This window comes from Zonotrichia albicollis, chromosome 8, assembly GCF_047830755.1.
Source record: "Zonotrichia albicollis isolate bZonAlb1 chromosome 8, bZonAlb1.hap1, whole genome shotgun sequence".
Classification (NCBI taxonomy): Eukaryota; Metazoa; Chordata; class Aves; order Passeriformes; family Passerellidae; genus Zonotrichia; species Zonotrichia albicollis.
This window is the reverse complement of record NC_133826.1, coordinates 5,312,437-5,331,496: the sequence shown is the minus strand read 5'-3', so window position 1 is coordinate 5,331,496 and position 19,060 is coordinate 5,312,437. Positions and strand designations below refer to the sequence as shown.

The 19,060-nt window shown below is 52.1% G+C and overlaps 1 protein-coding gene across 4 annotated transcripts in view; it reads right to left on the bottom strand.

Moving 5' to 3' along the window:
- The window catches only part of SSBP3 (single stranded DNA binding protein 3), a 55,487-nt gene that overhangs the window by 23,784 nt on the left and 12,643 nt on the right, over nucleotides 1–19,060 (bottom strand). Inside the window, exon 1 of one of the 4 annotated variants that reach the window (XM_074545748.1) lies at nucleotides 16,553–16,600. The exons of 2 other annotated variants lie outside the window; for them this stretch is intronic. The gene's annotated coding sequence lies outside the window, so the exon portion shown is untranslated. Of the gene's footprint in view, nucleotides 1–16,552; nucleotides 16,601–19,060 lie in introns of those variants that run through there. One more of the 4 variants, XM_074545747.1, reaches the window with a different exon arrangement.

Below are 19,060 nucleotides of genomic sequence, written 5' to 3'. Positions count from 1 at the left end.
GCCTGCTGCAGGTTCTGAGAGTGAGACTGTCAGCCCACGTGCCAGCAGCCGGCACCCACTGTGGCACCCACCTCAACACCATGGTGCCTGCAGAGCCTCTCAGGTGGGCTCAGCATTTTTGGGACACACCAGTTAGGGTATGCCAGAGTCCATCCTGCTTTCTCCACCTGGCTGATGCTCCAGAAGACAAAACAAACCAGCTTTGGTTTATTTTAGGGTAAGAAAATGCTGGGTTGAAGCTTTGTGTATTCCCAAGATATAAAAAAAAACCCCAAAACAGATTAAATGGGGCTCATAGCAGTATCACCAAACCACCCAAAAGCCATCGCTGTGCTCCCATAGGACACCACACTGTGCACACAAGTTCAGCTTAATTATACTTCTACAACAGCACAAGCTTTTTGTGCTTATTTTAAATCCATCACCTGCGAGCTGCCTGGCACACAAAGCTCCAGCACACACCCTGGTCAGCAGCAGCCACGCTCGGCAACTTTTCCCCTCTCCTTTATGGAGAAAGAAACAACCCCAGCCCCATATTTTCCTTGAGCCTTAAAAAAAACCCCCAACCATTAAAATAAAAAGGCACAACAGTTGAATGGTGTTTCAAGCTAATACGGGGGTTTTTTTGTTGGTTTTCTTTTTCCACTCCCTTGTAAAGGATAATCTGAGACAGCAGCTCCGGCCACGAAACAATAGGATTTTAATCTCTTAAGTCGGCGTCCCCCTTATCCCCGGGAAGGAAACCCCTTCAGTCATTTACAAGTTTGTAAATAAGGCTCTTGGTAGCATCTCGCGGACATCTGCTCCGCCAGCCCGCCAGCGTTCCTGCTAACATTTACAAACATCCTTCCACAAACACCCAGCGCGCTCTGCTGAGCTGGCTTTCTCTAAATATATCCCAAGGAAATAACTTGGCAGGGCTGCAAAAATTTCACAGCGACCGAATTAAAGGGGGGGTGGAGAGCAGGGGAGGGGGGATAAGCTCGGGAGGCGTAAAACAGAATAAATGCAATTAGGTTTTGCACACGCGTGTGCACGGGGAGGTTTACAAAGGGAAACTTGTGGGAAGTGAGGCTGGGCTTGCTGGAAGTGCTTCTCCTGACTCAGGAAGGGCTTTGCAGCACTTCAGGGCTTCACACCATGTGGATGGGTGTACAGATTCACCCCAATCCTGGTATTTAGGGATGCTTTGCCATGGAGTGGGCCCTATCCCTGGCCTGGAGTGAAGGTGAAGCTGATGGTCCCACTGCCAGCATCTTCCCTGCACAAGATCCAAGTCCAGCTACACCTCAGAACCAGTGTATGAGAACCAGTGTATGGGCCCTCCCCACTGCCAAACAGCTTAAATGGGTCCCATGCAATTAACACCCTGGAAAATGCTGTAAATACACAGGTATTAATTACTATCAATTCTCCTCTAATAATTCCAGCAACAGACAGGCCAGGCTCTTTTCCAGCAATCAATACCATCCATTTCAGGGTCTACCTGCCAAAAAAGTTATATAAAATAATTATATAAAATTTTCATTAGATAATGCAATTGCTTAGGACTATTAATCTACTGCTCATCTATCAGTGTGGGAAGCTCAGCTCTGTGAGGGACACCCAGCAGTTCCTTGCACCAACAACCTGCATTCCCTTCTTCACTCAGTGGTTCCACCCAAAGGTGCTCCTGATGTACCCACACAAGATTTTATGGAAAGCTCACAGATTAATTTCAGATTTTAAAAAACATCACAATCCTTAAAACCAAAAGGGAAGTATTCCCAGCAAGTACAGCTGCCAGGAGAGGTAATTTCCTGGAGTTTGCTACAAAGTTGTGATGGTTTGAAGTTCCACAGTTCTTCACTCCCAGTGATGTCTCCTGCTCCATGCTGCAGTTTCTGAGGTGTGACTATGTGGGATTGCACGGCTGGATGCTCAGTGCCATGTGCACCAGCTCACCCTCCATCCTTCCCTTAAGCATCACAGCTAAAATCAAGTCCTTTCTGTTACCAGCCTTTAAAAAGGCTGGATTAAGGAAAATACTGCCTACCCTCTCAAAAACTAGTAATGATGTGGTGATGAGGTGCAGGGGAGGCTGCTGGTGTTGGCAGCTGGACTTCTGCTTCCCAGTGCCCGCTGCTCTCTGCTCCTCTGCCTTCCTCCAGATTGAAACTGCCACGCGCATTTTGGAAGGGGTTGTAAGAAAAGCTAGATTTAAATTGGTAATCCAATTCAAGAAGTGAAAATAATAATAACTCGTGACTTTAGAAAAATGCCACACCACTGCACCACGTGCATTTGAAGAAAACTAGTTTTAACTTGTCCAAAGGATTTACTGACAACTAACGAGGATATTGCCAATCCCAGTGGCAAAACATCCCAAAGGCATCCAGAGCCTGGCAGCAATTTCCCCATTAAAGATGGGTGCAGAATACAAATATATTTTTCAATTTTTTTTTTTTTAGTTTTTGCCACCTTGTGTTTCAGCCAGTTGATCTCATAATCTGCTCTTTGCAATCAAAAATGACACAAAACAAGCTGTGAGTTTGCATGGGGAGTCAGTGATGTCTGGTAACTAAACCTCATCCGAATCCAGGGAAGAGGGTGAGACCCCCTTCCCCTGCAACTGCCTTTGCAGTGCAGCAGGAAACACCGTGACCTCCCAGGAAAAACATCCTTTTCCATTGTCTGGGCAGCTGGATGCTGTGGGATGGAGCACTGACACCCCAGCACAGCATCCAGCACTTCCCACCCCCAATCCAACCACAGAAGACCAGGCCCTGGCTTCACCCCACGGGAAAACATCCCAGTTTTCTCCATCCTCTCCCGCCGCAGGGAAAGAGAGGAGAGAATTAATGCAAATACTCCCATTCTTGTCGTGCACTTGAATGCCAAAATATCCCATTTGCTTAAGCCTATTTTACTGCGAGCAGCTGCCCCGGCATTATTCCCTGACACCAAAGGCAAAAGGGCAAAAAGAAGTTGGTCTGGAGCAGGTGAACACCATCTGCCTGTCCCTGACAAGGAGCTCGTGGCCACCATCTTCGTGTGCTCACACAAAGCCAGCCTGAGCCCTGCGAGAGGTGACGGCGGCGCTGCCCCAGCAGTGCCGAAACCTTTTGTGGGTTCTGTGCACCCACGGAGGCAGCCAAGCATCCAGCCCCGCTCACACTGGCCCCTGATGGATTTGCCTGCTGATCTGTGAAGTTTTACCACAGCCAGCCCTTAAAAAAAGAAATAATTTTAAAAACAAGAAAAAAAAAAGGAAAAAAAATCCTTTCTCTAACAAAGCGGCAGGTTAACAAAAAAGAAATCAGTGTTGGCTCTGTTGATGTTTGATGGTGCATTATGGTGCCTTCTCTGCACAGCATCTTCCATGAAAAATGCTGTTGAAGGAGTGGAAATGCTTTAAATTGAGGTGGAGGTGGCAGCTGAACTTAACCCAGGGCTGTGACTGGCTGCACGGGGACAAAGTCCGGCACATCCTATAAACCTGGCGAGGAGGATGGGAGGATGGCAGTGGACTTTGCACGGGAGCAGCCAGACCTGGGGCAGCCCTTCAGAGACCTGAATCCACCCGGATGGATGGCTCAGAGCACATCTGAGCACTGCTGTGCTCACTAACAATGATGCCTGTGGGCTTTTGTCCTTGTCACTACCCAAGCAAAACCCATCCTAAAGGACCTGGGAGCACTGCCATGACTAACCAACCCTCCATGTTTCTGCACCCTTGATTCATCCCAAAAAGCCAGTAAAGGGTTTAGACATCCTTCATGAGGCTGCAGTTGTACTCCAAGAGCCAATCCAGTTCTCAAGGAGCCATTGCTGGGACAGCAACACTGGAGCACCATGAGGAAAGCTGCTGGCAAACCCCAATCCCATGCAAGATGGGTTTTGTGACTGAGTGATGATGGAGAAAAGCCATCATGCCTCGATTGGCGTGATTCCCACGATTTCCAGGGTGATGACTGAAAAATGGTGAAAATATTCTGCCCTCCATGCAGACCTTGTCACTGACATCCTGCCTTAGGAAAGGAGCCACGAAACATCTTGCATCCTGGCATCCCTGCAGTGTTTTGCTGCGCAGCAATGGAGCTGTGGTGCCTCCTGGATCCCTGCAGTGTTTCCCTGCCCAGTTTGGAGCTGCAGAACACCACCCTGCATCCCCACATCCCACAGCAGTGGGGGTGACCCTCCCCAAGCAGCGCATGGCCACCAACAAGGTCACAACACACACAACTTCCCAAGTGCTGCGTCCTGGGTTCATCCATCCCTGGGCAGCACGGACTCAGCACCACTGATACTCTTTCCAGGCAAGATGAAAGCTTGAGCAAGCAGCTCAGGTTGGAAATCAAGCACCAGGCAAGGTGCAGGATGTGGGTGTGAGGCGGTGGCAGGAGGAAAATCCCAATCCCAGCTTTCCTCAGCACCTGCCAGCCCAGCATCCCATCCCAGGCCCCGGCAGCACCGAGACCCAGCTGTGCCTCCAGGGGCACAGACAAACCCAGAGCAGCGCTAATCGTCCCCAGAAATCATCTCTGTGCATCTGCCAGGGGTCAGAGATGAGGATTTTTGGGGAGGGGGGATTGCAGCAACTTTCCCCTCCTCTCCACTCATCTAATCCCCCAGGCTAATCCCTTCCAGCCATATGGAGCCCTCACATCCCAAACCTGCTCCAAGGCTGCCCCTTCGCACCCTCTGTGCCCCTGGGGGTAATGCTTTGGACCTCAAAAGTGCTGTATGGGTGGGGAAAGGGTGTGATTCCCCCTCCAGACCCCTGAGGGATCCCCAGCCACTCTACACACACGGTTTCTCAAGAAAATTCACATTGAAACACTCAAAATCCAGGCAAGCACAGCCCCATGTCTGGTGCTCCCTCCCCCTTTTCAACAGCAGGGTTTATTGCAGTTATTTGTAGGTGCTGCCCCCCAAAAATAGTGTTTCCCAGGTTTGATAATTGCTCAAGGCATATCAAAATTAATAGAGCAGCTAGAGCAAAGGACAGGAGGAGTAAATCTGACGTAAGCCACTGTGTAACTCAGTGCTGTTCCCAAGAACTGGTGGCTTTCTCCACTGCCAAAAAAAGCCAGGGGCTAAGCTAGCTTGGAGGGGGTGCAGATCTCCCCTGGCAGGCTGGGATTTCTTGGGAGGGGGAGGGTGAACAGGAAGAGGCATTTTAACCATTTCAGCATGTTCTGGAGGAGGAGAGGCACACATCCATGGGATAAGAGGGAATTCACCACACCACCTCCCTTCCTGCTCCACTGCCTATCTCCTGCCTTAACCTGGGCATTGGGAACACCGCTCCAAAGTGGCCTCATGTTTTATTTACCTTAACACCAGCTCCCTGCATTGCTTTGGTGTTGCTGGCACTGGTGATCCAGGCACAGCTGAGCAGCAGGACTTCCCCATGGAAAAGTCCTCCTGGGGTTGCACAACTGACAAGGTACACATTGGGATAGGGGAGGATTTCTGATAAAAACACAGGTTTAAAAAAAAAAAAATCACTGTTTTTCTGCACAGAGCGGTTTTGTTAGATGCAACTCCAAACCACATCGCCCTTAAAGCTTGCAAAACATTAATTATTTCTCTTCTACGAGCAGCTCTCCCTGTCAAAACACAGTGGTTAATACAAACCCCCCATTTATGAACTGGGAGCTTTTTGAAGCCAGCTCTGGAGGGACCCTATAAAACCAGCGTGCAAACCCCTGCCCCCTGACCCAGCAATAAACTGGTACGTGAGGCAGGAAAACTTAAAGTCTGGAGAGCAAGGGGGAAAAAAAAAGGAAAAAAAAAAAAGAGCCCCAGGCTTTGAGACAGCAGAGAGGGGGAGGGAGCGATGTGAGAGAGCTGAGCATCACTGCAAGGTCTTGTTTAGACTGGCAGTGCTGGGAAACACCTGGCCACAGAGGCAGAGAGTGGAGTTCAGGGGATGGACCGGGATGGGGAGTGCAGGCAGCACAGGCACGGTGGTCATGGCCACAAATTGCTGGTGGAGACTTCCTGATAGGCTTTTTCTCTTTTGTCTTATATCCACCATTTGATATCCATAGGAGAGAACAGCTCCTTCGCTCCCCACAGTCAGAGCTGCTCTTGCAACATCCTGACACAAACCCAGGCATGACACTGGTGGCACAGCCCTGCCAGCACCCTCCTCTCCATAGTGACATTCCTACCAGGATGCTGACCATCCTCAGAACCCAAAGCTGAGCAGCCCAAAGCCTTCCAGCTCTGAGAGCTGCTGCAGCCTCACCTCCCTGAGAGCAAAACCCCCTAAACTCCACAGGGAGCTACAGGCAGACCCTGAGCTCCCCAAAAAGCAGAGGATATCCCACGGTATTCCAATAATTTTCCTAGGTCTTTGTAAAGGCTGGAGAGAACCCCACTATGCCTGCCCGCCCTGCAGATTCCCAAGCACTGCTGCAGCTCCAGGGCTCTTTGGGGTTCCTCCCTGCCCTCATCCCACTGGGACACAGCACCCACCACAGCAGCCTCCAGCACCCACCAGCCTTTCCATGGGATGCAGCCTCTCCTGGGAAAACCCTTCCCAGCTGCAGCACGGAGCTGACAGGAGGGACGAGGGGCCTTTGTGCAGGCAGCACCCTGCTAAGCCACACAAAGCTGGGAGCAGGGGGGTTCAAAGGCTCCTGGGGCAGGGAAGGGGCCCCTCCATGTTCCCCCCTCCCCGGGCACCGGCTTTTGTATGGCCTTGGCCGGATTGTTAACTCCCCTGCCGGAGCTGCTGGGGCCTCCTCCGCCTGCAATCCCTGCGGATTTTACCTCCGGGCAAGAGCAAGGGGGGGAGAAAAAGGGGGGGCAGCCCAGTGCCTTAAAAGAGCCTGGTAAAAACAACAGACTGCAGTTGGGGGATAGATACACGATGGCTTTAAAAAAGCACACCGCCGAGGAGAGTTTGATGGCTCTGCCAAAAGGAAAGAAGTGTCTTCCCACTTGCAAACAAGAGTTAATTATAGAAAAAAAAGGCCCAGGAAAGTGTTAAAACCATCTGTGCCACGAGGAAGAGGCTGGGGCTGGGCGGGTGAAGGCAGCAGCGCTGACAGCTGCTGTGTACAGGCAGCCTGGACTGTTCCCCCAGTGCTGCCATCCTCCTGCCCTGCCACCCTCACTGTGACATCCTCCCACCCTGCCATCCTTGCCCTGCCATCCTTGTCATGCCATCCTCCTGCCCTGCCATTCCTGCTGTGCCATCCTTGCCCTGCCATTCCTGCTGTGCCATCCCCACCACACTATCCTTGCTGTGCCATCCTTGCCCTGCCATCCTCGCCGTGCCATCCTCCCTAGCAAGCCACAGGTCCTGCCTGCCCTATTATGTACTGGGGGTCCCCAGCAGGATTCCCCCCAGCAGCCTGCCCCCTGCACAGGGCAGGAGCTCCAGGTTCATCAGGAAAAGGCACCACCAACCCCCAGAAGTAGCCTGGATGGCACAGAAGGGATGCACAGTGCAGCCTTGCCAGGAGACCTGCTCTAAACTCATCCCACTGAAGCATCACACTGGTACACTCCAGTAAGCACCCATTTTTACCCCACAGCCTACAGAAACGTGGCCCAAGTGATGCTGCCAAGCACGCTGCAGTGCCTCCACCATCCCCTGGGCAGGGCTGAGCGTGGACATGGCTCCTGCCGTGGGAAGCACGGGATGCACAGGAGGCCAGGCCAGCCCGCAGGGCTGCGCACAGCGCCTGACCCCGCAGCCGGATCCCAACCGCTTCACAAATATTTACCTAGCTGGTTTTTAAACAAACCCCAAATGCCAGAGAGTTTAAAGTCCATGTCCTAAACAGCTCCTGTCTTGCTCCTGCCTGCCCTCGGGTCCCCAGCTGCCTGCCCAGGGAGCCTCCAAGCCTGCCCCGACCCCTGGGTTTAAGGAAACTGCAGGCAGCAGGCTCCTGCCGGGCTGGAGGCAACTCCTGCCACTTCTGCCTCTGATTTTATTACAGACATGCAGGCTGGATGATGCCTGAACACGCAACCAGTGCAGTTCAGAGGAGCCCTCATGTTGAGGAGCTTCCATATAGATTCAGAAAATAATTAGCCATAATTAAGGGCTTCTGGTTTATGGCTCCAACAATTGTTTAAACAGAAGAGTCCTGTTCAAATTAAGCTCAGGGCTCACCAATTAATATTTCTTTACCCTGCCATGGTTTAGTTTCAAACTTCTGCTCAGAGAGCAGCCTGCGCTGCTCAGATCAGGGCTGCCACTCCTGTGAGCAGGCAAAGGAGCTGTGTGGTTGGGCCCGGCCCCAAAACCACTTTGTTTTGAAGCAAAAACCTGTTGAGGGTAAGAGAAGGGAAGAAGGAAAGGAAGGATAAAACTGATGGGAACTGGAGAACACGACAGTGGATGAAGAGCAAGAAGGGGCTGCCAGTTTGTAGATGGCTCTGAGACGTGACATTGCACCAATGCCCATGGCACAGACGGATCAGTTGCAATCTTGGCTCACCAAATCTGAGTTTTTGAGGCAGTTTCAGGCTCTTCTGTGTAACAACTACCCACCAGGCCAGCCCCCACCCCACCTGCGGCGCTCCCTCCCTATGGACAACATATGGCACGTCTCACCTCATTAGAGACATAACTAGCAGAAATAATAAGCAAGTCTTTACACAAAATCTGAACTAGTGCACTAAACAGGCTCTTCAGCCCTGAGGTTTTTGGTGTGTCCCACCAAACCCTGTTCCAAAACCCAGCTGTGCATCCTGTAGCCCGCTCATCCTCCCTGCCACCAGCCTGGGCAATATCAACTGGGCAAAGCAGAGTTAAATGTGGAGATCAATATTCATATCAAGGCAGCTTCTGAGAGGTTTCAGTTGGTTAAGCAGCCTTGAGATTTTGGCTGTGGAAGGCAGTGTTGCTGACGTGGCCGTAGGTGCACTCTGGGGTCATCCATACAATTGCGATCTCCGGAGGAAGTTGCTGACGAGAGGGAATCATAGAATCATTTATGGCAGAAAAGACCTCTAAGAACATCGAGTCCAAATGTTCCCCCAGGACTGCCAAGCCCACCACTAAACCACGTCCCCAAGGGCCACATCTACACAGCTTTTCAATCCCGCCAGGAATGGTGACTCCATCACTGCCCTGGGCAGCCTAGGCTTGACAAGCTTTTCAGTGAAGAAATTTTTCCTAATATCCAATCTAAGCCCCCTCTGGTGCAACTTGAGGTCATTTCCTCTCATCCTGCCTGTTACAGCTGCTAGGGTAGCATGTAGGAACCTCTCATAGGTGGAAACCTGCGGGCAGCTCCACGAAACATGTACTAAAACTTTACTTTTTTCCACTTTTTAATTAACACCAGCCCTCTGCCACTGTTTACCACGAGGAACCACACTGAGATGCAGTCCCACCAAGCTGGACCAGGTAAAGGACAAGAAAAGAGGAGCCCATACAATGGCCTGCTAAGAGTTTTGTCCCCAGCATGATGGGGACATCACATGAGGGTGCTGGCCCTCAGCCTGGACAGCTTCTCCTCTCCAAGGCAGGTCCTGAAGCCACCCCAGGGCCATCTTTCCACTGTTTTCTTTAAGGAAAAACATGTTTTCCCCTGTGTCTGCTTCCTACAGCAGAAAAAAACTTCACAGACTCCTAGGAGCAAAACCCCAATGCTCCTCTGCCACCCAAAAGGGCATCCTCACAGACATGTGAGGCACACACCAGGAGCACTGCTGGCCTCTGCCAGCTGCAGGGTTTTTCCCAGTATGATCGAGGAGCACCATGGGAAGCACGCAGGGAAAACAGCCATACCATAAACCAACTCAACTTCATGACCTGAACGTTTTAAGACAGAGCAGGAGCCTTTGTACTGTGGCCATAACTGCAATATATCATATCAGTTAGCCATCGCTTCCACCAAGATCTAGTGCTCCAGATCTCACAGCAAATGCTGACTTAAAGACCCATATCAAATACATTATGATACCACTGTTTCCCGTTACCCACGCTGATGATTCAATTAATTTAAAAACAGCATAGAAATTTAATTTCACCATTAACCCTGCAATTCCCAGCAAATGCCAGTTGGGAAGGCAGCAGCCACCTGCCCAAGTTTGGATGGGGAGGAGGGGTAGGAACAAAGTGAAGGGGTAAAAGATGAGGAAACAGAGATGTGAGAAGCAAAATGGGGCAAAGCAGGTTCTTTTATAAACCCTTTGATAGGGTAGAAATTATAGGAAAGTTTGCAGGAGGGATGGGGAATAGATGAGGGGCTGCAGAGCAGCATCTGCAAAGGGTTTCACTGAGAACAGGCTCTTGCAACAACAGCACCACTCAAACTCACAGGGTCCAGCTCCAAAGACAAATGCCATGCAGAGCACAAAACACACCAGCAGACACCCTCCGACAGGGCAGCCCCAGAAGCCTGCCCAGGATCCATCAGCAGGGCCAAGGGTTAACAAGAACCATCAAATGGAGCGCAATCTGCTCTTCCACAGGGCTGAAAGGTTGCCCTTTCCAGACCTGCAGGGATGGTGTGCACGCAGGCTCAGGCCCAAGTGGGGTTCACCCAGGCCTTCAGCAGGCCCAGCTCCCCACAGAGGAACAGCACAGAAGGGACACGGCCGCCCCACGAGCCTCCCTCCCCGACACGTGGCCGCAGAAGAATAGTTAGCCCAAGCAGAGCTCTCCCATCTGCTTTTGTTTTCCACTCTTCAGTCCTGGGCTCTGCTAAAGCCCCTGAAGTCACCGGGCATCTGTTCTCCTCCACCCATCGCAATCTGCCAGCCAGGGCCGCTCTGACAGCCATCCATCACGCCGTAATACGCTGACCACGAGACCCAGTGGGACATCATTTTCAAGTCAAATGCTGCAGTTAGCATAAAATAAAGCATCGCCCCGGTTTGTTTTTTTCTTTCTTTCTTTCCCCCTTGCCGACGATCCCGCAGCTGCAGCAAGGGACTGGGTATGCAACAAAAGTGAAGGGGGGGGGGGAAAAGGCACAGGAAAATGGCAATTCTACTCTTCTGAGTCATAACAATTATGACGTTGTGATAAGAAACGTTTTCTATGAATTTTTAAGTACCAGTAATCCTGTTTTGCAATTGTCCCCCGGGAACAAGGCGACAGATTGAACGGGGCTGACAGTTATTTCCATCCTGACGAACGCGCCTCCGACGCGCCGTCTCCTCCCTCCAAACTTCCCGGCCCAGCGCTCAGCCCACTGCTCCAGCTTGTTTGGTTAGAGCTGGCTCGGCCACTGGTGTGACTGAGGACATCCCCAAACAGCCTCTGAAACCACCCTACCAGCTCCAAGCCCCAAGCATACACTCTTCTGTGCACCCATAGAGCACACACAGGGAGGAGATGCACCTTTTCCCTTTTCTCCCTGGACACACAGCCATGACCTCCAGAAACCTTCAGCTGTGAACTATCAGGTGAGTTGAGCATCTTGGTTCCTCCTATCCTGTCCCAGCACACACCCTTGGAAGTCCAGGAAAGATGGGGATCAACAGGGAAAGCGCTGCTCAATGTTTTGCTACTTGAGATTCCAAAATTTTCACCACCATGCTAAAACTCTGCAGATTTATCTCACTGATACGGGAGAGAAGGCGGCAGGAAACACCTTTTTGTTCAAGTCTTTCAGACTGGGAACAAAACCAGCTCCTTTTACCTCTTTTGTAAAATGAGCACCGTCATCAGAATCAGTGCCGAGGAGCGAATTTGTTTTGCAGAGGATCAAATAAATAATGGATGACGAAGGAAAGCTGCCACGGCGAGACTGCTCGGGAGATGCTCTGCTCTGGCAGCCTTTCCCGAAATGCTCCTAAACACATCCTCACACTGGCTCCAGCTCCAGCAGTGCTCCCCAAATCCAGGTACCAAGGGGTGCTCTGGCCAAAGGGACACTCTCCAAGACATCAGTGGCTCGTGGCTGTTGTCTATGGCAACTCGTACCAATGATGGGAATGTGTTTGAATTGCTGCCAGGCAAGGACAGAGATGTGGGATGTGCTCCTGCAAACCCAGGGCATTGCATGGGCCCTGGTGTCCAGCAGCCTGGCACAGAGCAGCTTCCCTACAGGAAAACCCCAGTTTGCTGTCCTGTGTTGGCCATTCTCAGCCCTTCATTGAGTCTCAATCCTTTAAAAAATCTGCTGGGTTTTTTTGTTATTTTTTTAAAGGAAATACTAAGTTTCTGCTTCCCTGAAAGCAGCCATCCCATGCCTCTGCCACCTCCACCCTGGAATGGCTCTGTGCCACCACACCAGAGCCCAGCAAGTGTGGGGGCCATGCCACATGCCCACCTACAAGGGAAGCCTGGCCCTTCAGTGCTCTATAGCCAGGAGACATTAAAATCAGCCTGTCAATTTACATGCAAATTTATTTTAGATGCGACAGAGGGCTTACAAAAGAAGGTGTACTAGATGCTGTTTGCTTCTGCTGAGGCTGCTGTGGTTTGGCTCCCAAAGGTACTGGATGGGTGAGCTTGAGGGGCAGGTGCTGGGATGCAGAGGCTTCCACCTCTGGATCAGCGTCTGGCTCAAACCCAGCTCTCCAAGCTCCAAAACCCCTCAGTGTGAGGGCAGTGCAAGCTGCTGGTGGTGGAGCAGTGCAAGCACAGAACCGTGCCCACCACCACCACCACCCCTCTGCCTGGCAATCCCTCATCAGTAAGATTCCCCCACATCCTTTGTCTTGTGCTTTGTTTGCCTTCCCTGAGCCTGGGGAAGCCTTCCTCCTGTTGTCCTCCTCCTCCTCCTCCTCCCCTCCTCCCTGTCCCCAGCAGCTCCCCGGGGCGGTTTCTCAGAAAGCGCAACCGTTTCTGCACAAAGTTTGGCACTCTGGGCCAATGGCAGGAGCTGCTTTAATCAACTCAAATGCCATTTTCTGCAGATAAGTCTCCCACTCTCAGCAGCCAAGAAAAAGCCAGTCGGACAGCAGCAAGGGAAAAAAAATAAAAACCCCAACACAACCCCCCCAAGAGAGGCTGCAAAGTCACCGCACAGGCTCGCAGGGTGATTATTTATAGCCCTTCCCTCTGCAAAAGCCAAAAATAATTGTTCCAGCCCAATTAATGAATTTCTGAACGCTGGGCTCAGGGGTAGCCACCGAAGTGCAGCACTTTGAGCTACTTGCAATGTGTTGGGCTCTAGAATAATGTATTTAAGAAGGGAGAAAACTTATTGTGCAGGAGCAACTGCAGACAGAGCAGAGAGGAGTGAGAACATGAAAGCAGCAACCCTGCAGACCCCAAGGTCAGTGGGGAAGAAGGGGGAGGAGGTGCTCCAGGCACCAGAACAGAGATGGTGTGGTCCTGCAGCCCATGGAGCTCCATGGTGGAGCTGAGACCCCCCTGCAGCCCATGGAGCTCCACGGTGGAGGTGAGACTCCCTGCAGCCCATGGAGCTCCACAGTGGAGCTGAGACCCCCCTGCAGCCCATGGAGCTCCACGGTGGAGGTGAGGACCCCTGCAGCCCATGGAGCTCCACAGTGGAGCTGAGATTCTCCTACAGCCCATGGAGCTCCACGGTGGAGCCGAGACCCTCCTGCAGCCCATGGAGCTCCACAGTGGAGCTGAGATCCTCCTGCAGCCCATGGAGCTCCACAGTGGAGCCGAGACCCTCCTGCAGCCCATGGAGCTCCATGGTGGAGCTGAGATCCTCCTGCAGCCCATGGAGCTCCACAGTGGAGCTGAGACTCTCCTGCAGCCCATGGGGAACCCCACACTGGAGCAGGGGGATGCCCAAAGCAGGCTGTGACCCCATGGAAGGGACCCACAATGGAGCAGACTGGGAAGAACTGCAGCCTGGGAGAAGGACTCATGTTGGAGAATTTTGTGGAGGACTCTCTTGTGGAACAAACCCCATGCTGGAGCAGGGAAGAGTGGGAGGAGTCCTCTCCTGAGGAGGAAGGAGCAGCAGAGACAACTGTGATGAACTGACCACAGCCTCCATTCCGTCCCCTGGGGCCACAGGTGGAAAGGAGGGAGAGAAAACCAGGAGTGAAGTTGGGCCCAGAAAGAAGGGTGGGGTAGGGGGAAAGCCTTTTAAGATTTAGTTTGCATTTCTCATTATCATTTCCTTATTTGATTGGCAACAAATTAAATTAATTTTTACTCAAGTTGAGTCAGTTTTGCCTGTGGGTGATGTTTCCCTGTCCTTATCCAACCCATGGGCCTTTTGTGGTATTTCTCCTCTCCTGTCCAGCTGAGAAGTGATAGAGTGGCTTTGGGGGGCACCTGGCCCCCAGGTGGGGTCAGCCCAGCCCCTGCAAGTGTTCCCTGGTGAGGTGGGAGGGCTGAAGGCCGTTGGCAGCTCTGCAGAGCCAGCACAGTGTGGGCATGGCAGCGTTCCTGGATGGTTGGTGAGGAGGATATGTCTTCCCAATGCATCTCCATGGGGCTGAACTGGGGCTCCCAAGGGGTTCCAAATAAAGGGCTGGGCTCTAACAAGGTTTAACTCCAGCCACTGCTGAACCCCTGTGAAGGTCTGGCCATGCTCACCAGCTGGGAACAAGTGTGGGAAAACACTGAGCTGGGATCCTTCCACCCTGCCCCAAAGCCAGCAAGACCAAAAGCCTTCTGCAGCCCCTCCTCAGACATTTCTACCCTCCCTCAGCTTCCCATTTCTCCTCACAAGCCCTCTGTTTTTTCTTTGGAGAGCGTTATCCCTTCTCCACAAGCTCAACCCACTCACACCACCACTGCCTTTTCTGTCAGCAGAAGAGGAGCAACTGCATTTGCATGGGAAGAGAGGGGGAGAAAGCACCAGGCATCCTCCCCAGGTTCTGCAAGCAAACCTCTAATACAAAAAAAAAAATATTGCATTGTCCTGGTTGTGTCTGGGATAGAGTTAATTTTGTTGCTAGTAGCTGGTACAGTGCTGTGTTATGGATTCAGTACGAGAACAACGTTGATAACACACTGGTGTTTTTGCTGTTGCTAAGTAGGGCTTACTCCAAGTCAAGGACTTTGCAGCTTCCCATGCTGTGCCAGTGAGGAGGTGCACAAGAAACCACGAGGGAGAATGGCCAGGAGAGCTGACACAAACTGGCCAAAGGGTTACTCCATACCACAGAATGTCATATCCAGTGTATAAACTGGGAAAATTTGGCCAGGAAGCTTGGGGACAGGCTGGGCATTAGTCAGTAGGTGGTGAGGAATTATATAGGTAACATCAGTTACCTGTTTTTATATTTTAATTCTCTCTTTCTATCATGTCCCTTTTCATTCCTATTATTGTACTTTATTTCAATTAATAAACTACTCTTATCAAAATCCATGGGTTTTACTTTCCCCTCCTGCCCCCAGTCTCCTCCCCATCCCACTGGGGCAGAGGTATGAGCAAGATATATGGTACTTAATGTGGTTTAATCTCAATCAGCAAATTATATATAAATATATATATACATACACACACCCCCCATATATATGGCATGTGTGACAAACATCCACGGACCAAAACTGCTGCTGGGGATGGAGCCAAGCCAAGGGGTAGTTCAGGGCTCCACAGTTGCTGTCCCTGCAGTCAAAACTGATCTCCCAGATTGGGTATCACACACCCTGGGAATATTCACCTCTTGGCTACCCCCTAGAGAAGCCAACCACCCACACCCCAGCACGAGCCCCAGACACAGCTGCTGAGGACAGGGCTGCCTTTTGAGGGAGAAAGCCTGGGTTCACTCTGCATCCTATCTCTGTTGGCTTGACCCACTGGGGAGTCTCAAAAAAATACCAGTTTTGTAAAAATTGGTAAAGCAGAGAGAAACCCAACTGCTCTGGTGGCTCCAGCTGAAAAGCCAGCAGAGGAACTCGTGTGGGAACCCACACTAGAGATGCTCCCATAGCAAACCCACAAATAGACACATTTCTTTCTTTTTAGGGACAGCATACACTTTTTCCTTATTGGGGAAGGAGCTTTCCTTTGGTATCCCCCTTGGGAGGAGCAGATGTGTCCTGCTGAGCTGCTCTCATGACAGCAAACCCCGGAGGTCCCCGTGAGACGCACTCTAATCCACAGAGCACCCTGTGCCAGCAGGTGCTCCCACCCCGGTTAGTCAGACTGACTTTCTGTTTCTCTGCTCATTCTAACCCGCCTTGGATTCATTCGTACACTAGTCCTAAGGTAAGGAGGAGGATAAGTGAGGAGGGTCAGGTCAGGGTGGAGGTAGGAGACTGTGGTTGGGTGGCTCACGGTAGCGGGAGGAGTAGGGCGATTTCTAAGTCGAACAGGATGGCTACTAGCAAGAAGCAGATTGAGAAGGGGAGTCAAGCAGATCCTAGAGGGCTGAATCCACATTCGTATGGGTATAGTTTTTCTTTAGATTCCTAAACCCACCAAAACCTTCCACACAACTCATCCCACCCCATGACCACCTCCACCTCTGGATGACCCACAGAGAGGCGCACATCCTACATCCATGGGACAGCTCCGAGCAGCGCGAGCTGGGGTTCACGCCCGCCAGCGTGGGCTCCAAGCTGACCTGGAGGAGCCCAGCAGGGAGGAACTGGGGGCAGGGGGACCCTATCTTCACTGGTGCCCCCCCTTTCCCGCGAGGCTGCGCCGGCTCCAGGCGCTGCCGCGATCCAAGCGGAGCAGATGGCACGCGCAACACTTACGGCTTCGCTTTCCAGCCGCCATCGCAGAGCTGCTTCTCAGCAGGGCGGAGGCGGGGGGGAGACGGCTTTTTTTTTTTTTTTTTAATATATTTTCCCTGGGAATTTTTGATTTTCTTTTTAAAAACCCCATGTATAATCCTGTGCTGGAGCCCCGGCAGTGGAAGGACGGTGCGTGCTGGCTGATTGGCAGCCTGTCCGTCTGTCCGTGCCTGGGGACCCGGCTGACTGCCCAAAATCCCTGCCGAGAGGGACAAATCCTGGAAAGCCTCACAAAGCAGAGATATGGGGGAAAAAAAGGGATGAAGTGATCAAAAAAAGGGCTTTCTAGGGTTTCTGCTGGCTAGTCTGGATTTCCTCCCTTTGCCTCCCTCCAGCCTTTGCCTCTGCCATCCCAGTCCTGAGTGGAAAAGACCCAGAAGGAAAGCAGAGCTGTTTCAGCTCCCTTGGACACTGGTCCTCCTGTCTCCATCAGATAACATGGAGCAAGGGAGATGCTCTCCCACCCAGGGTGATGACAGGCTCTGGGGCCATTTGCCAGCTTGGGGATCAGACTTGAGGTCCAGTGTCACTACATGCCACAGTCCTCTCATCCTACTCCAATGGCTCAAACCAGGTTTTCTACTTCCCAGTGGAAGCCAACACCTCAAACGAGGCTGGGAAACCATAAATCTGGGCATCGCAGACACCAGATTGCTTTCAGCAGCCGCGCTCTGCACAGAGCTCAGCGATAAGTAACAAAAAGTCTGCGCTTTGCACCACTGATTTCTTGTCTGGGGATGCATAAAACCTGGAGATGACAGATCAGCACCTCGATCCAAGAGCATCCCCGCCCTTGCTCTGCCGGGGAGGCGGGTAAACAAAGGCGGCTCTCCCCGGCGTCCGTCCGCAGGCAGCTGCCATCGACGCCGCCGTGGAGAGTGGGAGGGGGAAAAAACAAAAGAGGTCTGCACGCTGGGATCTGCGGGAATGGGATGCCCCCGGCGCTATCCCGGCCCTTTTATTCCACGGGTACCCACAGGGAGCTTGGCCCCAGCCCTTTGGACACTTCCTTGCCCAGCCATCGTGGCTGGGTGCCAAGGGCAGAGCCACACTCCACAACCACTCAGCATCCAGCAAGGGGGGAAAACATCCCGGGTTTGGGCACAGAGAGTGGCTCGGCCATCCTGGCCAAGCTCAATGATTATTTGGACCAGGATGCAACAGTTCTGTGCCGACACTGGGCACTGGTGGGTGTGACCAACATCCACTCGAATCCCGTGCAGGACTGCGCAGGCAGAACTTTGAGCCCCCATCCAATTGTGCACAGAGATTTAGTGAGGCCAAATCAGGCAGGGAAGATTTGGGATGCAGTTTCTTAATTCAGATGGCTCCACCACTGGCAAGGATGAGCGGGTGATCACCAGTGCTTTGCACATTGTGGTGACTACAGCAAAGGAAAAGGGACAGCGCTGGGAAAAAAAGGGACAGTGCCGGGAAATGCCAACTTGAGGATGTTTCCAAGAAAAAAAACTAGAAGGCTGTAGCACTGAAATGCTCAGGTCTTGGGTCTATCCATCTGTGGGTAAGTGCTGGTTGTGCCCCTTGGCCCAGTGAGCCCAGAGAAGCCTAAAGCAGCTGGAATAATGCTGCCACACTCCTCCCCAAAGCCCACCAACCTTCCCCAAAACCCCGGCTGGATGCTGCATCTCAACTCCATCACCTTTTCCAACCACTGTGCTTCCCTGTTCATGTCCTATCTGTTTGTTACTAGAGCCACAGACCCCAAAACACAGGGTTTGGAAGTACCAATGAGCACACCTTTAGCTCTGGGGCCACATGGATTATTTTGTCCAGGTCCACCACAGCAAATCCTTTCAAAGGAGGAAAGGCAAGGCAGGAAACCATCTTTACAATCCTAAAGTTGAATAATTACCACCTGGGCTGCGGGAAGCCCTCTCCCCCTTTCTGAGCAGGAGCTCCCAGGACCCAGCAGTGCCCAGGGAGGGGACGGTGCCGCCGGCCCCTCCAGGCTTTGCCAAGGAATGCCGGGGGCGGCAGCGGGGGGAGCAGCGGCGGTGGCGGCGCTGGGAAGGGAACCAGCTGGAGAGCCGCAGCCTCATGAAATAATGAAATGCCAAACCAACCCCTGCATCTTCCACAGTCTCTCAGGTCACCTACCAGATTAGGAGGCCTGTTGCTAAGGCAACCATATCTTGCAAGTGCTAGCTGAACTTCCCCATCGGTTTTAACCCTTTAAGGAGCAAAAAAAAAAAACCAAACCACCAACCAAACCAAAAACCTCCCTAAGAAATATGTATAAAAATAAAACGAAGGGGTAATGCTGATGATGCAACCCACAGGAGACCAGCGGAGGCCAAGGGGGGGCAGCTGGGAAGGGGAAGCAAAGGGAAGGCACCCCAGCAGCCACCTCCCGCACGGTGCACGCCGCGCTGGCTCCCTTCCAGGCAGCTAATAAAATTATTCAGCATCCGCACACACACACAAGACCCAGCAAACTTTTGATGCGCC